This window comes from Lactuca saligna, chromosome 9 (genome assembly GCF_052625555.1).
Source record: "Lactuca saligna cultivar CGN05327 chromosome 9, ASM5262555v1, whole genome shotgun sequence".
Lineage (NCBI taxonomy): Eukaryota > Viridiplantae > Streptophyta > Magnoliopsida > Asterales > Asteraceae > Lactuca > Lactuca saligna.
In genome coordinates, this window is record NC_136425.1 from 17890603 (window position 1) to 17908998 (window position 18396).

Here is an 18396-nt window from a genome sequence, read left to right on the forward strand (position 1 = left end):
TTATCTCGGGATTTCTTGCTGTTTTTGCATATGGATAATTACCTTATCATGTTAGATCAATATAAATATGATTTTATGATATATATGACTATATTCTTGATCTAATTAAAGATAATTATCAATTAATAAAATATTTGTTTCCTTATATGATAATTGATTGATTATTTTGATTAAATTGATTAATTATTTTGCAAGAAATCATTAAATAAATCAAATATGGATAATTATGTGATTAAATGTTAATTTAAAATTATTTGTTATTTGATCCTTGTTGTTATGAAAGGTTTCATATTTCCCCCTTTAGGTTTTATAGTTTAAATTTGAACCCAAAAGTCTTGGAGTTTTGAAATTTAAATAATTAAAACCCTAATGTTTTGAAAAAAGGTTTCAAAACTTGCCCTCAAGTTTTGGAATTTAAAAGTTGATTAAAGGTTTAATTAGAAATGTTAAATTCTAAAACTCCAGTAATGTTTTGAAAAGTTCAAATCACACCCTTATGGTTTTATTAATTAGTTAAGGAGTATAATTAAAAGAGGTTTAATAAATCCATAAAAGTTTTGGTTAACCATTTAATTGGATTAAAAGTGTAATTGTTAAAGTTAACCATATAGTATTTTAAAAGTATAAAATACACCCTATACTATATATAACATTAAAGGTATAACATTATATATATGTATGAGTAAAAGTCAGTCTTACCGTTAGTAGGCCTCATTCGAAGTTGGTCTATAAGGGGTGTTTAAGGAAATTGCCTATAAAATGGCGATTGAATGGGTATCCACTCTTACCCACCGCACTCTTGACTAGTGGAGGGTCGTTAGCCGAACGGGTAGGATAGGACGAAACCTTCCATTATAAGTATAATGAAATACAGAGTAACTAAATGTTTCGCAAATTCCCAATCTTAGTTACTTAGGCAAAAGTGAATTGATGCAATTCCATGAAATTACACTTTGTGCCCTTGCGAAGACGTTAGTGGAGCGTGTGTGGTTTACCGGCACACTAAATGGTTCTAAGCAAAGGTAGCAAAGGGTGACTCAATGTTTGTCATAGTTCGGTGGAGCGTGTGTGGTTTACCGGCACATCGAATAGGTGATTGTAACATGTGAGGGCACCATGTAGTTTGCATGGTTATTCACACCCGCTTTGTGATCCTCGGCATCCCAGTCACAAACTAGAGGGGCATATCGAGATTTAAACATGCCATTGAAATGTTCAATGAATCTCAAAGGATCTAGGAGTTTTCATAGATTTAAAACTTAAATTTCTTTTTCGTTTTTCATGGTGGAAATTAGTGAATCGTCATTCACTTACCTTCAAATGTTCTGCAATTTGGGTTACGGCATCCCTCTCCCGAGTTGTAGAATATTGTGTTGGGTTCTAGCCTTGGAATTTCATTTGGGTGATTTACCAAGGACTCAATCAATCAACTAACTTGAATTCGTTTTCTCCCGATGTCAAAGTTCGACAACTATGGTCTTCTCAAGTCCCGTGGAACAAGCATTCCACATGAAGATGATATTCCACGATTCGATCGAGGAACAAGAAATCATGCTTCACTTCCTCCTCCTCCTCCAATTATTCTCCCTAACCCACAAGATTGTAAAATTGAAAAGTTCAATATCACTCAAGCCCTTTTGGCAAGTAAACATAAAGAAGGAAAGTCGGTGTGTGCACACGTCCTAGGGATGAAGTCGCACATTGATAGACTAAGAATGATAGGATTTGTTGTCGGTGAGGAGATGGCTGTTGATTGGGTTCTTCAGTCACTTCCCAACTCATATAGTGAGTTCGTAAGAGAGTACTATATGATGAACCACGACGTGACCCCATAGATCTCACCTATATGCTTATTGATGCTGAATCAGCAATGGTTTGGCGCAATAGAAAAACAAAGTTGATTGGTGAATCTGCCTTCGAGACCTCTATGGATATAGACAATGGCAATGAAAGACATGCAATGATCGAAAAGTTTGATCATAAGAGAAAGGCGATGTCTGAAGTAGTTCCATGTGTTGTTCCAAAAAGAGTCAATTTGCTTTTATTGCCAAGAGAAGGGGCATTGGAGATGAAGCTGCCCTATTTAGCTAAGAGATCTAAGAGATAGGAGAGTCGAAACGTATGGCTCTAATTTAGGTAAAATCCATTGACTAACTCTTTTAAGCTTCATTCTAGATTCTGAATACATAATGTGATAAGATCACAATTGATGTTTAGAAGGATCGAAGAAAAGAAAAGAAGCTTAAGGGAAGAAGTGAGCAGAATCTAACCGTGAAGGAATGGATTTCGATTGCGTTTCTCAAAGATTAGATTCTTGAGCTACTACTTAGGGTTAGAATTAGATTGCTAAGAAAGATGTATTCGCATAAGTTTTTCAATGAGTTGCATTGTGAAGGACAAATTTTTCCGCAATAAAATAAATTTTGATATTAAATTTTATTTATTTATCCTTACAATGGCGTGTATGAAAAAATTGATGTTAAAATTATTAGCAATAATGGATGTGTTTCTTATTGTGTTATGGAAGTCAAGAGTTTACCAAATAGGGAGAGTTTCTCATCGCCCAAGTTTCAATTGGACAGAAACTTGGAATCATGCAACTTGGTTGCATGATGAATGAGAAATCTCATATTTGGTAATTAGACTAATTCGTTGACAAAGTGTCAAGTGAAGGACTAGGAGATCTAGTACACAAAGTTGTGTGTTGATCAAGTTCACCATAAGAGTAACAAAGATATTCGTCATCATTTACTAAAGGTTTAGTAAATATGATTATACTTACAAGATTAAGTGTAATTTTGAATTGATTAAAGGGTTTAGATCAATAGCAAAACGAATAAGAAGAATCAAATAGGAAGAAAGATAAGAGTTTCTCCATTCTAAGAAGAAGGGAGAGTGGCTTTTATGCTTTATGATAGGTCTTAATGATTAAGAACCATATCTCAATTGATCCTTTAAGTGAGTCTTGGTACAATTGTATGTCCAAGAAGAGGAATCAAAGATTGAAGAAACGGTCAAATCAAGAAGTCAATCATACTTCGTTCCAATAACAAGTCTTAAAGTTAAGATTGTGACAATGAGTGAAAAGTATTAAAGGTTTATAACATTCATCAAATGTGGAAAGTTGTGATGTCGTGGATAAGACAGAGACCAAATAGGACCAATTTGTGAAGTGTTTTGATAAAAACTACACTAACTCTTGAATATTTGTTTGTCAAGAAATGTTTATTGACAAAAGAATCTTATATGTCAAGGAGTCAGTGGGAGTCTTAATGGTCTCGAAAAGTTTCAAGAACAAATCAAATAAACCTTATCGATCATCACTAGCACACGAGTTGAGGTTTACAACCTATCGTGAAGACATTATTTTGTTTCTGTGCCAATCCAATCGAGTTAATTATGCATGTGAGTCCTATGAGTTCTCATTTGAATGCGTAAAAGGCAAGGACCTTGATCAATGAAAGGTACATTGATAGGAAAAAGGTAAGATGCTTAACTATTTGGAAGACGTGGTGGGCAGCTGTGCTACCATAAGGCAAGAAATCAAGATTAGGAAAGTTCGATCCATATGAGTTTGAATTTGTCGTAAACTTTGGTTTTTAACAAATTCGCATGGATAGGAACACATACAACGTTTAAATCTAAGTGTCATAAGATTTCCTCCTTCATGAAAATGATTATGAGAAAATGCTTTCACTAAGAAAGATTTTAAAAGATAGTGATTATAAAATTGCATTCTCAAATTCGATCATGGTTACGGCATCCCTTTCCATAATTTGAATTGTGAGGTTTGGCAATTAGTCTTAAGACACACATATGAACTATCTAAGGCAAAAGTGTATAAGTTCAAGAAGCCTTGATAAAAGATTATCAAAGCACTAAGTATTAAAAACATGAACTTAAGAAATTCAATAAGTATTGTCTTTCTGGAAGTTAAGATGTTTATGAATACATGTCGAAGCTAGTGGGAGCATAAGTGTTATGTTTTATAATAATCATCATGATAGTGGGAGCATAAATGTTATGATTGTTTGATTATTAAGGCACGTATTGCGTAGTTGGCAATATTAATTATAGAAAACAAGAGTCATACTTTGCGAAATTGTAAGAGTTGAAAGGTTGTTTTGCTATAATTAAGGGAGAGAATATTATGCTTCATTTCAAATCTAAAGGATTAGGTTGCGAAATGTTGATAAATTTAGTCAAAGGTACATAGTGTGTTTTTTAAAATTTCGATTGTGATTACGGTATTCCTCTTCGCAATTCGAATTTTGAGAACATAGCAAATAAAACATTATGCGTCGTGTCCCATACGCTTCGGGTATAGGATCGAATACAAATGCTTTAATGTTCGACCATTCTAAAATTTTCCAAATGTATAGTGCATTTAGAGGGAAAAGGGACTAGAATTGGTTTTGACTAAAATAATTAAACAACTATCAAAGGACAATCCAAAGTTCGACGAGGATTGGTCGCTTGTGAGTAGTTGGAAGTATAGTATTGGAAATTATGGAAGTGTTTCCATATTGGATGGACAATATCGACATCATTACGAATAGATAAGATTCTATTAAGAATGAGTTGTCATATGGAAAATATGGAAGTGTGTCCATGTTGGGAAGTAAATATTGAAAATCTATGATTAGAAACTTTTATGCAAAAGGATGTTCAAAGGAATGTACTTTGAGTGAGAGACATCATATCTAAGGAATTGTCTTGTAACAATCTTCGATAGAGGAATTTGTAATATCATTGGCAATAGTCTTTGAGACTTTGGTGCAGTGACATTACAAAAGGATCGTTTCATAAAGTGTTAGAATCTAGTATATTCTATAAGTAACAACAATTTGATATTCTTACACTTAAGAAAATGGATTTGGAGTTGTAAAATGAGAATGATTGGAAATGTGTTCAATTTGTCTATTTCACAAAAGTAAGAACCATAGGTAAACATTGTGTGCATGCTAGGAGCATGGGACAAGTGTTGTAATTCAAATGCGAAGCTGATTACCCGAAACGACAAATAATAATGAGTAATCGATATGGTGATAAATAAAACGTGTTTTGTTTATACTCAAAGGTTTGAGGCCATATGGGATTAGTATTATTCTTGTGTTTCACCTTGCATGTTTTGACTTCCAGAATAATTGAGTTTATTAAGAATAATCGAATTATTCAAACGGGCCACAGTCGTTCATATGTTGGAAGTAGGTATGAATGAAGACTGTTGTGAATTGGTGTGTGGATTGTCTAAAAGAGTATTAGACATAAGCAAATGTTTGCTGCAACGTTCATGAGTGCTTATGAATATGATTTGAGCATTGGATTAAACCCACGCTCACTTGGATCACTCCATGAATTGTATCACGAGTGATTGGTGAGACGATAACATCTTATATTCTTGAAACCGAGATGTGTGAGTTGTATCTTGCGAATCGGTTGCACATTGATAATATGTAAACGCACCAGTAACTTGGTGTTATAAAACATATTGTTGTGTGTAATTCGGTGAGTGAGTGCAAGCAAGCATTGTATCAAAGTTTATCCGTTCCTTTTATCCATAGAAGGATAAAAGCGATATCTTTGGGCCCCTCGATGGTTTAGTGATGACATACGTAAATGCTCGGCCGGGCTAGGGCTAATTTGATTTGTTCAGTTAGTCTGTCGTCATAAATCAGAAATCGAGATAGAGTACAAAGAGAATGATTTGAAATCATATCTCATACGATATCTAGAATGGAGGAATATATGATCCCTTATCTAAGGACACGCGTATCTGATATGATCAGAGTTGACAGCGGCTTTGGAAAGCTACGATTGCAGATCAGGATCTGAAGTCATACGCAGAATAGTTGTTAGACTTATCCAAGTGGGAGATTGTTGGATTAGTGTCTAAGTCCATAACTATTTTGGTATGTACTTGACCCGATGGTGCATGGTCCTTTTGGGTTGCCTTCACCAAAGCAACTTGATTGGAGAAATGAATAAAGAGAGAGAGGATAATATGATTTATTAATATGTTATAAGAATAATATATTAAAGGAGAAATCATATTTGTTTAATTAATATTGGTCAATAATTAATTAAGAATTAGTTTTGTGATCAAATGTAATTAATTAAACTAGAGGGGCTGATTTGTAATTATGTGATAGTTACAAAATAAGGTAATGATTATCTTATTTATATGGTGGACGAATTTAAGGTTGAAAAGCCTTAGAATTCGAGTATGATAAGGATTCAAGGATTATCTTATTGGTTGCTTAATGGATAATCAACTAGATAAGGATAATGACTGAAACCCTATCTCTACACCTATATAAACACCCCTAGGGCCATGAATTCGTGTATTCCTTCCCAAGAGGTCCTAGATACGAATTCTAACCTCTCACCTCTCTCTTTATACCTTCTCCATTTGCTTATGGTGTTTGTAAGCCATTAGAGGAGTGACACTTGTGACTCTAAGCATTCCAAAGTCAATACAAGGAGATTTGGGATTGTTATTGCTACATAACAATCAAGGTAACACTATAAACTTATTCTCATGTTAATATGATTATATGTATGCTAGAATTAGGGTTTGTAGTCTTGGATTCAAAGCATGTACAATAGAGAAACCTAGATCCAAGCATTAGGGTTTGTATGAGCACATAGGATGTCTTATGACCAAAACCCATCAGTTAAGATGTTTATGAATACATGTCGAAGCTAGTGGGAGCATAAGTGTTATGTTTTATAATAATCATCATGATAGTGGGAGCATAAATGTTATGATTGTATGATTATTAAGGCACGTATTGCATAGTTGGCAATATTAATTATAGAAAACAAGAGTCATACTTTGCGAAGTTGTAAGAGTTGAAAGGTTGTTTTGCTATAATTAAGGGAGAGAATATTATGCTTCATTTCAAATCTAAAGGATTAGGTTGCGAAATGTTGATAAATTTAGTCAAAGGTACATAGTGTGTTCTTAAAATTTCGATTGTGATTACGGCATTCCTCTTCGCAATTCGAATTTTGAGAACATAGCAAATAAAACATTATGCGTCGTGTCCCATATGCTTCGGGTATAGGATCGATTGCAAATGCTTTAATGTTTGACCATTCTAAAATTTTACAAATGTCTAGTGCATTTAGAGGGAAAAGGGACTAGAATTGGTTTTGACTAAAATAATTAAACAACTATCAAAGGACAATCCAAAGTTCGACGAGGATTGGTCGCTTGTGAGTAGTTGGAAGTATAGTATTGGAAATTATGGAAGTGTTTCCATATTGGATGGACAATATCGACATCATTACGAATAGATAAGATTCTATTAAGAATGAGTTGTCATATGGAAAATATGGAAGTGTGTCCATGTTGGGAAGTAAATATTGAAAATCTATGTCTAGATTAGAAACTTTTATGCAAAAGGATGTTCAAAGGAATGTACTTTGAGTGAGAGACATCATATATAAGGAATTGTCTTGTAACAATCTTCGATAGAGGAATTTGTAATATCATTGGCAATAGTCTTTGAGACTTTGGTGCAGTGACATTACAAAAGGATCGTTGCATAAAGTGTTAGAATCTAGTATATTCTATAAGTAACAAGAATTTGATATTCTTACACTTAAGAAAATGGATTTGGAGTTGTAAAATGAGAATGATTGGAAATGTGTTCAATTTGTCTATTTCACAAAAGTAAGAACCATAGGTAAACATTGTGTGCATGCTAGGAGCATGGGACAAGTGTTGTAATTCAAATGCGAAGCTGATTACCCGAAACGACAAATAATGAGTAATCGATATGGTGATAAATAAAACGTGTTTTGTTTATACTCAAAGGTTTGAGGCCATATGGGATTAGTATTATTCTTGTGTTTCACCTTGCATGTTTTGACTTCCAGAATAATTGAGTTTATTAAGAATAATCGAATTATTCAAACGGGCCACAGTCGTTCATATGTTGGAAGTAGGTATGAATGAAGACTATCGTGAATTGGTGTGTGGATTGTCTAAAAGAGTATTAGACATAAGCAAATGTTTGCTGCAACGTTCATGAGTGCTTATGAATATGATTTGAGCATTGGATTAAACCCACGCTCACTTGGATCACTCCATGAATTGTATCACGAGTGATTGGTGAGACGATAACATCTTATATTCTTGAAACCGAGATGTGTGAGTTGTATCTTGCGAATCGGTTGCACATTGAAAATATGTAAATGCACCAGTAACTTGGTGTTATAAAACATATTGTTGTGTGTAATTCGGTGAGTGAGTGCAAGCAAGCATTGTATCAAAGTTTATCCGTTCCTTTTATCCAAAGTAGGATAAAAGCGATATCTTTGGGCCCCTCGATGGTTTAGTGATGACATACGTAAATGCTCGGCCGGGCTAGGGCTAATTTGATTTGTTCAATTAGTCTGTCGTCATAAATCGGAAATCGAGATATAGTACAAAGAGAATGATTAGAAATCATATCTCATACGATATCTAGAATGGAGAAATATATGATCCCTTATCTAAGGACACGCGTATCTGATATGATCAGAGTTGACAGCGGCTTTGGAAAGCTACGATTGCAGATCGGGATCTGAAGTCATACGCATAATAGTTGTTAGACTTATCCAAGTGGGAGACTGTTGGATTAGTGTCTAAGTCCATAACTATTTTGGTATGTACTTGACCCGATGGTGCATGGTCCTTTTGGGTTGCCTTCACCAAAGCAACTTGATTGGAGAAATGAATAAAGAGAGAGAGGATAATATGATTTATTAATATAAGAATAATATATTAAAGGAGAAATCATATTTGTTTAATTAATATTGGTCAATAATTAATTAAGAATTAGTTTTGTGATCAAATGTAATTAATTAAACTAGAGGGGCTGATTTGTAATTATGTGATAGTTACAAAATAAGGTAAGGATTGTCTTATTTATATGGTGGATGAATTTAAGGTTGGAAAGCCTTAGAATTCGAGTATGATAAGGATTCAAGGATTATCTTATTGGTTGCTTAATGGATAATCAACTAGATAAGGATAATGACTGAAACCCTATCTCTACACCTATATAAACACCCCTAGGGTCATGAATTCGTGTATCCCTTCCTAAGAGGTCCTAGATACGAATTCTAACCTCTCACTTCTCTCTTTATACCTTCTCCATTTGCTTATGGTGTTTGTAAGCCATTAGAGAAGTGACACTTGTGACTCTAAGCATTCCAAAGTCAATACAAGGAGATTTGGGATTGTTATTGCTACATAACAATCAAGGTAACACTATAAACTTATTCTCATGTTAATATGATTATATGTATGCTAGAATTAGGGTTTGTAGTCTTGGATTCAAAGCATGTACAATAGAGAAACCTAGATCCAAGCATTAGGGTTTGTATGAGCACATAGGATGTCTTATGACCAAAACCCATCACTTTACTCATTAAAATTAGCTAATAAGGGAAGAAGATAAGTTGTGCACATAAGGTGCTCGATGAAATGCCTCAATTCAGAAAAATGGAACTTGAATGCTTGCAGTTGTAATCTTATACGAATATAATGTCAGATGTCTCATTTTTACAGTTAATCATCAATGAATACTCCATGAGGCTAGTCCGAGAGGAGCAAGGCAAGCAACCACAACAATTCAGGTGAGGGGAAAAAGCCAAGAGGCTGCTGCCTGTTTTGATTTAACCGGAAAATACAACCCCATCCTGGTGGTTATTCTTTGTAGGGAACGGAGAAGAAGAAAGGGAAAGAAGGAGCAAAAATCAGTTCATCAATTTCAACAACAAAAAGTGGGTTCAATGGAGGTTTCTTGGGTCTTGATTTATTCAAAATTCAACAACTAACGATGACTAGAAAGGTAATTTTTTGTAGTTGTTCTTGGTCTTTGATTTCACAAGCAAATTAAGCATTAAAATGGTACTTTTGGTGTGGTAATACTTGACAAAAAGGAATGAGAAAAGAGATGAATTGAGGGTTGAAACAAAACGGCAACAACTATTTTCTTATATTGATTTGTGAATATTAGTATATTTATGTGTGAATTTATGTTTGAATGACTATATTTATTTATGAATAACAGGATATTCATTTGTGAATATCAATGTATTTATGTGTGAATTTATGTTTGAATGACTATATTTATTTATGAATAAAAGGATATTCATTTGTGAATATCAATGTATTTATGTGTGAATGACTATATAATTATACATAATTGTTTCTTTAACATTTTTGCAGATACAATGAATAAACATACATATAGTGGGATGTGGGAGATTTACCAAAGAAACATGTACACCAATACCACTTTCGAAAGGAGCACGAATGTGTTTTATTCATTTATAATTGTAATTGTAGTATTAGTTTCCGTGTCAAAAAAAAAATATATTCTAACTTAATCATTTACTATTATAATTATATTCTTATATGAATAGAAATGTGTTTTATTTATTAATATATGAGTACCATTTTAGTTGATTTTATAATCTTTTTTTTGGGTTTTATTCATTTATGATTTTACAAGTGTATTCATAAATACAATTGAGTTAATTCATTTATAATTTACAATTTTATTCATTTTTAAATGAAATGTATAAATCATTATTTATGAAGATACTTTTTTTTAAAAAATAAATGAGGTAAACCGATAAATTATTCATTATTTTGATATTTGATTTCTAAAAATAAAAACATAAAAATGAAAAATGAAATGAAAAAAACGTTTTCTTAGATAGATATTAAATCATGATTTTATTAATTATTGGTTCATTAAAGAAAAGAATCTAAAAATGAGATATTTTGGGTAATTGTCATCATAATCACTAAAATTTAGAATATCATAATTTAATTAAATGGTAAAATTCCATTTATGCCCTCATAAAATGATTGGTTTACAATTGTTTTCGCGTTCTCAACCTTTTAAGTGTTCTCATTTGATCCTCTCCCTATATATATATATATATATATATATATATATATATATATATATATATATATATATATATATATATATAATGGATTGTTTGTATTTAAAAATATAAAAAATTAAAAACCAAAAAAACATATTACATGAGGGGCCATAGCCCAAGTCAAATTTGTTTACATTGTGGTACGATTGTTTTAACTGTTTTACGTGCAATCATTGTAAAATAGGGTACGGTTAAAATCCCCTCCAACCGTCTTCGCCGCCTTATCAGCCAATAGGATTGGTGTTATCTCTTCTTCAAAAAAAAACTCATCGGTTATCTCTCCTTCTACTACGCCCCTCAATCTATCTACTCCGATTTCCAAAGAAACCTCTTCGGCAAAAGCAGATGACGTCTTCTTCCGATCAGAATCTACCACCTCCTCTATCGATTGCCGAGGTTCCACTGTTGTCGAAAGAAGACTGGCGGTTGGAAGTTTGGGGTTGGGCAGGATCGGAGATAGAAGGAAAGCAAATAGGACTGACAGCGGCGGTGGCTGTATGTCATTTTTTTCTATGCCGTCTGGTTTTAACTCAAAGAAACAGGAGAATGAGAACTTCGATGCCGAGAAAGTCAACGTTTCAATTGAGTGGGGGCGGCGATGGGTTGATCGGTTTGCCTGGTTTAGGATTAGGTAGTAAACAGAAGAGGCTTGCTGAAAATTTACTGGTAATTATTTATTTATTAATTTTTTTTACATCAATTTTTTAAGTTATAAGAGCTTTCCTATTGGCCATGGGAGATCAGAGTAATAGATCTTGTGTGCAGAAGTTCCATCTGAACCTACCCAAAGCTCTTACAAGATACCTGTCGATACCCATTCAGGGGCTCGGCTTCCAGAAAGGTCTGTAATTTTCATTCGCTTTTTATTTTGTTGTTTTAAATTACCTTTTATACCATTTTTTAAGAAGAAATTTTATCAGAGAATCTAAACATACTTTCTTAATTATTTAAAAAACAGAGTAAAGTTAATGATTGAGGAGATGAAAGCGAAGAAACAGGTTTACGTGAAGATCTATTTTCTGCTGGCAGAAAGTTTGCAGAATTTTAGAATGTATGTAATAACTATTTCATTTGTAAATTGTAATCTTTCTATTTATTGGCTTCCTTGAATTCACGTTTGTTTCATTGAATTCACGTTTGTTTCATAGGTGTTGGAGCAGATACTTGGTGTGCTTATTAAGCTTGTGAAAGATTTGAAGTTACAACATCAACATAAATACGTGAGGAACCTCTTTCATGTTTTCTTAATAAGACATGATGATTTTTTTTTATTCTTAATTTCTAATTTAGGCTAATTGCATAATAAACAAAATCTTGGTTTAAAAAAGCGCAATGCGCACTCATGCGATTAAGGTCCGGGAGGCCGATGCGCGAGGCTGATGCGCTGGCAACACGTAGGTGTGGCGCACAAGTAGTAACTACCAATATATGTTTACGGTATACTAAAAAGCAATAAAAATATAAAACGAAAACCAAATATAAAAGTCATGTAACCAAATGTAATGATAATTGGTTAAACATAATGCAAAAACCAAAATGCAAAATGCATGTTTACCATAGTCAATGCAAGATGAAACCAAAATCTAATGGTCATGCAAAATGAAAACAAATCTAATAGTTATGCAAACAGCAAAAAGAAACCAAAAAATAAAGACCCTAAGTCATCCTTCATCAATCATCATCAAAGTCAAACCCAAGCTCCATATCCATATCTCCCTCCTCATCACCAGACATGCCAATATCTTCTTCTATCTCTTCATCAACCAACCCAAGTCCACTAGATCCAACTATTCCTTTTCCTCTATCATCTCATGATGCTTTGGTTGCATAAAAAGGCTCATTTACCCCTGAGGCTTTTTCCACAGCATCCCAAGTCAAATCTTCACCCTCAAACACTAAATTATCATCTTTATCCTCCTCTAATCTCCCTAACAACCACTCATTGCTCTCATCTATTTCATTCAGAAGGATAGGATCAACATTGTCCTTTCTGTTGGTTCTACGATTCAAGGAACGATTGAACTTCACATAAACCATATCATTTAGTCTACTCTGTGCCAATCTATTCTGTTTTTTTGTGTGAAGCTACAATGAAAGAGATAAAACACATTAGACATTTCATAGTGCATGTGTAATTAAAAAAAATAAACTAAATGTCACATAACATACATGTTGAAAGACTCCCCAGTTTCTTTCACAACTTGTTGCACTACATGTGAGGCTAAGCACACGTAAAGCAAAGTTTTGCAAGTTAGGGGTTGAAGATCCATATGATATCCACCACTCAGCTGTAGGAAACAATGTTTGAAAAAAATGTTAATCTAGCTTCATAATTATAAATCTATAATATTAATATAATATAATTAACATTTAATCTAACCTGGTGCTTTTGTCTTCCTTTGCCTGATTGCCATTTTATTACTAAATAAAGCTTCTGCATTTGATATGTAGCTAATTCGGTGGTTATCTTGTATTGGATACTAGAATCTGGAACCAATCTCTCAATGCAAGCATATAATCCAGTCATAACTTCTTCACAAGAAGCATTAATTTTGTTATCATAGGATTTAAGTAATGTCCAGCTGCATGCAAGGGTCGGTGAATATATTGTATTAAATAATGTTTTAAAAAATTTGGCAAAAAAATATAAGAATATATTATGATTTTTTTTTCATATTTATATAAACAACTTCAACGACTATTATTGTAATAAATTTTGATTTATAAATTTATCAAAAATATCATGTTTGTATCATCGAATGTTTTTTTTTTTAAGTTTTGTAATTTTTTTTCAAATTGTTTATCATTAATAAAGTTGCAAAAAATATAAATTAAAAAAAAACTTGAAAAAAATAAAGATGTATATGTTTTTTTAGGCTAGAAGATGTCAGAAGATGTTAAAAGACTCTGGTCCACATCTGCGCCAAGAAGAGGGCGCGCATACATTTTTAGGTCTGCAGTCTTTAAAAAAACAAACAGTCTGCGAAGGTTAATGTCTGCGCGTGGTCTGCACGGTGCAGACAGAAGAGGTCACGCAGATCTGCAGACAAAAAACATACACTACCTTATACACAAGAATCATCCCAGCACTGCATAAGATAAGGTAAGATTGTGTTTTCTTAAAAAAAAATTCTCTTTGTGATTTTAAAAGGGTATTTTTGTAATTTTATGGTAAATATCTTGTGGAAGCCACAGAAGAAGCTTCACTTGCATACAGCAAGGTTGTATGTTGTTTTTTTCCATCATTTTCATATGATCACTAGTGTAGGACAAACAGTGACTCATTCTTGAACTCTTGTATGTGCAAAAGACGATAATGCCCTCATGAATTGACACAATTATACGGATTTGTAGGTGACACGACTTCAAGAATATCAAGGTGTTGACCCCCATTTTGACACAATCGCAAGGCATATCAAGAAATAGTGAAGGTAAATTAACAATTCATTAATGAGAGTAAGACACGTCAATTTAATTAATAAAATGTTAAATTTGAGTTAAAACCTGTAATTTTTCAGAAGCTAAAGAATATGCAATGGATAATTCACCAAGTGGACATGGATCTCAACCGATTACCCTTGAAATAAATTGGGTGATTTGCTCAACCTCATCTTTTAGCTTCTTATCATTTTACAGAATTCTTCATAGCTGATTTTGCTATCCTGTCAGGGTCATAATAGCATCTCATACAACACTCTATTCAAACAGTATGATTCATTTATAATAACTTGCATAGTATAACTTACAACATTCGCATGAATTTCTGATATTATATCTTCAATGGTGTCCTCATCGCCCATTTTATTATCTTCCAACATTGATTTTAGATCATCTTTTGAAATACATCTGCCATAAATCCCCATCATGATCCAAAAGGACCAAAACTTAGAAACGATAAATATTTTCAATAAAAAATGTGGTTGTGATTAGGCACCAGGTGTCCTTAGGCTCGGTCCATTAAATATTACACCCTTCATTGTTTTTTGGTGTGTGTGTTTTGTTTTTATGTGGTATATGTGTGTTGTGTTTGAAAGGTCTCACTTGACTAAACATAACCACTTTCAGTCAACTTCACAAGCATCAATCTTTAGAGTTGATTGGACATGATTACATACATGATTACTTAAGAAAGTGTACAACACAAATGAATAAAACCATAAATAGCAATGCACTTTGGGTTTTTCTCAAAAAGTAAGAAAAAATGCATCAAACATATAAACAAATTAGGTAAATTACAAAATTGATTAAGTTTAATTTCGTAAATTGTTGAAAATCAGTGATTTTGTTTGTATACATTTAAAAAAACCGAATTTATTGCAAAAATCCTACTTAAAATATTTCGGTAGGAAAATTAGGTCGGGGGACTTATTTTTGTGTTATATAATAGGTCATAAAAGCTCCAATCAATCACTAAAAGAATTTTTGTGGAAAGAAATATGGCCTCTATATAACACCAAACACCTTTTAAATAGTATTATTTTAACTGTTTTTAGTTTTTTATTGTTATTCTTTATAATTTATAATATTAAATTATGTTTTAGTGTAATTTTTTAGTGTGGTTGGAGTTGAAAAGAGTTTTGGTGTTAGTTTTACACAAAAATAGTGTAAATGCTGGAAACCATGACAGGTATGTACTACCCTCAAGCCCTAAAAATAAAATCAATTATTTTAAATCCCCTTTTCCCTCTTTCTATTCAAAATATTCTCCAAAAACCCTAATTTTTCAACCGTCTATACCACCGCCCTCTTGTCCCATTAGTGAACCACCGCCAGCCTCCCTACACACACGACAACCGGCGACCTCACCACAGTACGGAACCGCAACACTCACGCATATCTACAACTTGATTATTGTAAGAACACCTCTGTAATCTCTATGCTAGTTGTTGAGATTTTTTCATCTATCTGTCGTTGACATTCAATCAATGTAATCTTTGGTTCATCACTTGTGAATTAGGTGGGTCATCTCGAAACCCCTCACGTTGGAGCATTCACGTGGTACCACACTTGAAGTATTCACTATCCTAGGTGAGTTTTACTTTTCTTTCGAAAAAACCCTAGTTCTCAAGTTACTTTTATTGAATTTTGATCCATATGCATGCTTAAATGATTAGTTTTTCTTTTCTTGGATATCACTTGTACCCAGGAGCACCATTCACACACATAGATACACTAAGTGTGCCATTTGGTCATCAAGTGTAACCTTTACTTCTAGGTAAGCTTGGTTGTTCCTTATATAACCCTAATTAGTTGATGTTTTCATTGGTCTTTACATACGTGATCATTCTTATGTGGTTCTCTCTACATTGGATAGTTGTTGGGGTTCTCTCTTTACAATGGCTCTTAATGCCATAAGATATTGGGTGGATTTAAAAAATGCGTTAAAGTCCTCTGGAAAACTACATGGAGATGTAGATCCGTCAAGTAAGGGGTTCAAGGCTCTTCAAGTCATACTTTGAAGGGGAATTTTTAGAAAACCTAAAAGTATTTTTGTATTTTGATCTTGTAGGTGTTACAAAAAATGACACGTTTGACCGTATCAGGGAAGATTCAACGAGTATCCAGCAACGTCTCTTCAACCTTTCAGCTGAGGTAAACTGTTCTTCAATAACTATAACTATAAGCTTAAAAAAGGTTAGAATTAGGAAATGTTTAAGTTATGTACAATGTCCGATTATAATAAGTTAAGTTATGAAGTTAAAAGGATTCAAAAACAGTTGGTGTCAATTCCATCAAAACTTGCAATATAAAATCAATCAAGTTAGGTAATACTGCCTCAGACCTTCTACTGGATTAATTGCTTGAATCAACATGATTCATTTAGGAGTAATTGCAAAAACAGAAAGTAGATTGCTATTTCATGTAATCAAGTTTACTTTTTTGCAATTAACCCAAAAACATCAAAGAAAGTACGTTGCCCTCTGTTTATGTTTTTCCAATCTTGATCATTTTAAAATATTTAACAATAATTAAATTTTGTAAAATTGACAACACATGACCACATGGTTCAATAATAGATAGTACCACAAGGACCAAAAGTGCAAGTAATTTTCTTTTTACACCAAAAGAAAATGGTACTATTCTTTTCACAAATTTAAAGACTGGTATGTTGACTTTTGATGGCCCCGGGAGCAAAAAAAACTTTAAAATAGTATTATATAAAAGAAAAAAAGAAAAAAAAATAATAAAATAAAAAAGACCAAACCGAGAGAGCTCTCTATAGCTTAGGGACTAAAAATGAAATTTACTGAAAATTAAAAAACGAATGTGTTTGAACTAAAACCTGCACAATGTGATGATCAATCCTTTTCAAGTGATATGTATTTTCTTGGTTGGAGTTAATTCACATGTACTTGCCTTGATTTGGTTAACTCAACTGGTTTGTTGTGATCAGGTTCTAACTCACTTGGTTTGAAACCATACTCGTCCATTGTACTCACATAGTCAAGTAACATATGAATCAAAAAAATAGTGGAAAAGATGTTTATGGAAAGCCAGGTGGTAATTTCAAGATTTGGAATAATGTAATATATATATATATATATATATATATATATATATATATATATATATATATATATATATATATCCCATGTGCATAAAGGGACAAACTTATACTATGATCATAGAACAAATAAACATAGCTCACTAAAAAGGGAATCAAACAAAAAGGTATATTTCATCAACAAAAGTAGCTATCTACACAATTCTGGAATATGATTAATTGCCAATATTAACTTTAATAATAGATAAAGGAAATTTATTTATATATGCATTTTATATTTTGAGTGTAAATAATAAAGTAAATGCTAAAAGTGGGTAGAACTAAGAACTAAAAGAAGTGCAATCTTATTGCTTCCGTTTTTTGCCTTAAAGATGAGTTTATGTTTCAAAAAAAATTTATTTCTTTACCGTAAGTTCCTATCACACTTGCACAAATATTAACAAAATCACACATTATGATAGTCAAATAAGAATTCTAAAGCAAAAAAATTGTGTATACATACACTCCATCCTTTGTTTGTCTCCTACACTCCTTGGAAATTGATAAACCCCCACATTTCGGTTATCTTTTTGGCCAGGGGTAGAATGGTCTTTTATGGTATTATGGTTGCTATTGGCTGTTTTGTTAGTGGGAAGAGCACCTGAGTATGTTGGCTGTGATTCCCTTTTGTCTTGTCTCTTGTAATAGTATATATAGTCCTTTGTTTTAGAGTCAGTAGCTGAGAATTGATTTGTAAAGAACTTTGTTCTTTTGGAGAGCCCCTTTCCTCTCGAATGACTGGGAATTATCTTAATATTATCAAGTAATTTTGTTAGTATGTCGGGAGTATACGATAGATTCAACAGGGGTCTATCAGAAATGTATATGATTGTGTCAGATTATCATTAGTACTTATTAAGTGCCAATTTAATGTTCCATTCTCTCCACCCTTG

At 32.9% G+C, this 18396-nt stretch overlaps 2 long non-coding RNA genes across 3 annotated transcripts; both read left to right on the plus strand.

Annotated features, from left to right (window-relative positions):
- Nucleotides 1–11527: 11527 nt before the first annotated feature.
- On the plus strand, nucleotides 11528–15732 carry LOC145017119 (uncharacterized). Of its 2 annotated transcripts, XR_013666379.1 has the most exons (7): nucleotides 11528–11800; nucleotides 11918–12010; nucleotides 12108–12179; nucleotides 13836–14062; nucleotides 14314–14390; nucleotides 14478–14551; nucleotides 15514–15732. It is a non-coding gene; the product is annotated as an uncharacterized LOC145017119 (long non-coding RNA). The 2 variants fall into 2 exon arrangements; XR_013666378.1 differs by lacking the exon at nucleotides 15514–15732 and having other exon boundaries at nucleotides 14478–14739.
- A 14-nt stretch (nucleotides 15733–15746) lies between these two features.
- LOC145017120 (uncharacterized) lies at nucleotides 15747–16729 on the plus strand. Its single transcript, XR_013666380.1, has 4 exons — nucleotides 15747–15812; nucleotides 15917–15987; nucleotides 16106–16174; nucleotides 16274–16729. It is a non-coding gene; the product is annotated as an uncharacterized LOC145017120 (long non-coding RNA).
- Nucleotides 16730–18396: the final 1667 nt, after the last annotated feature.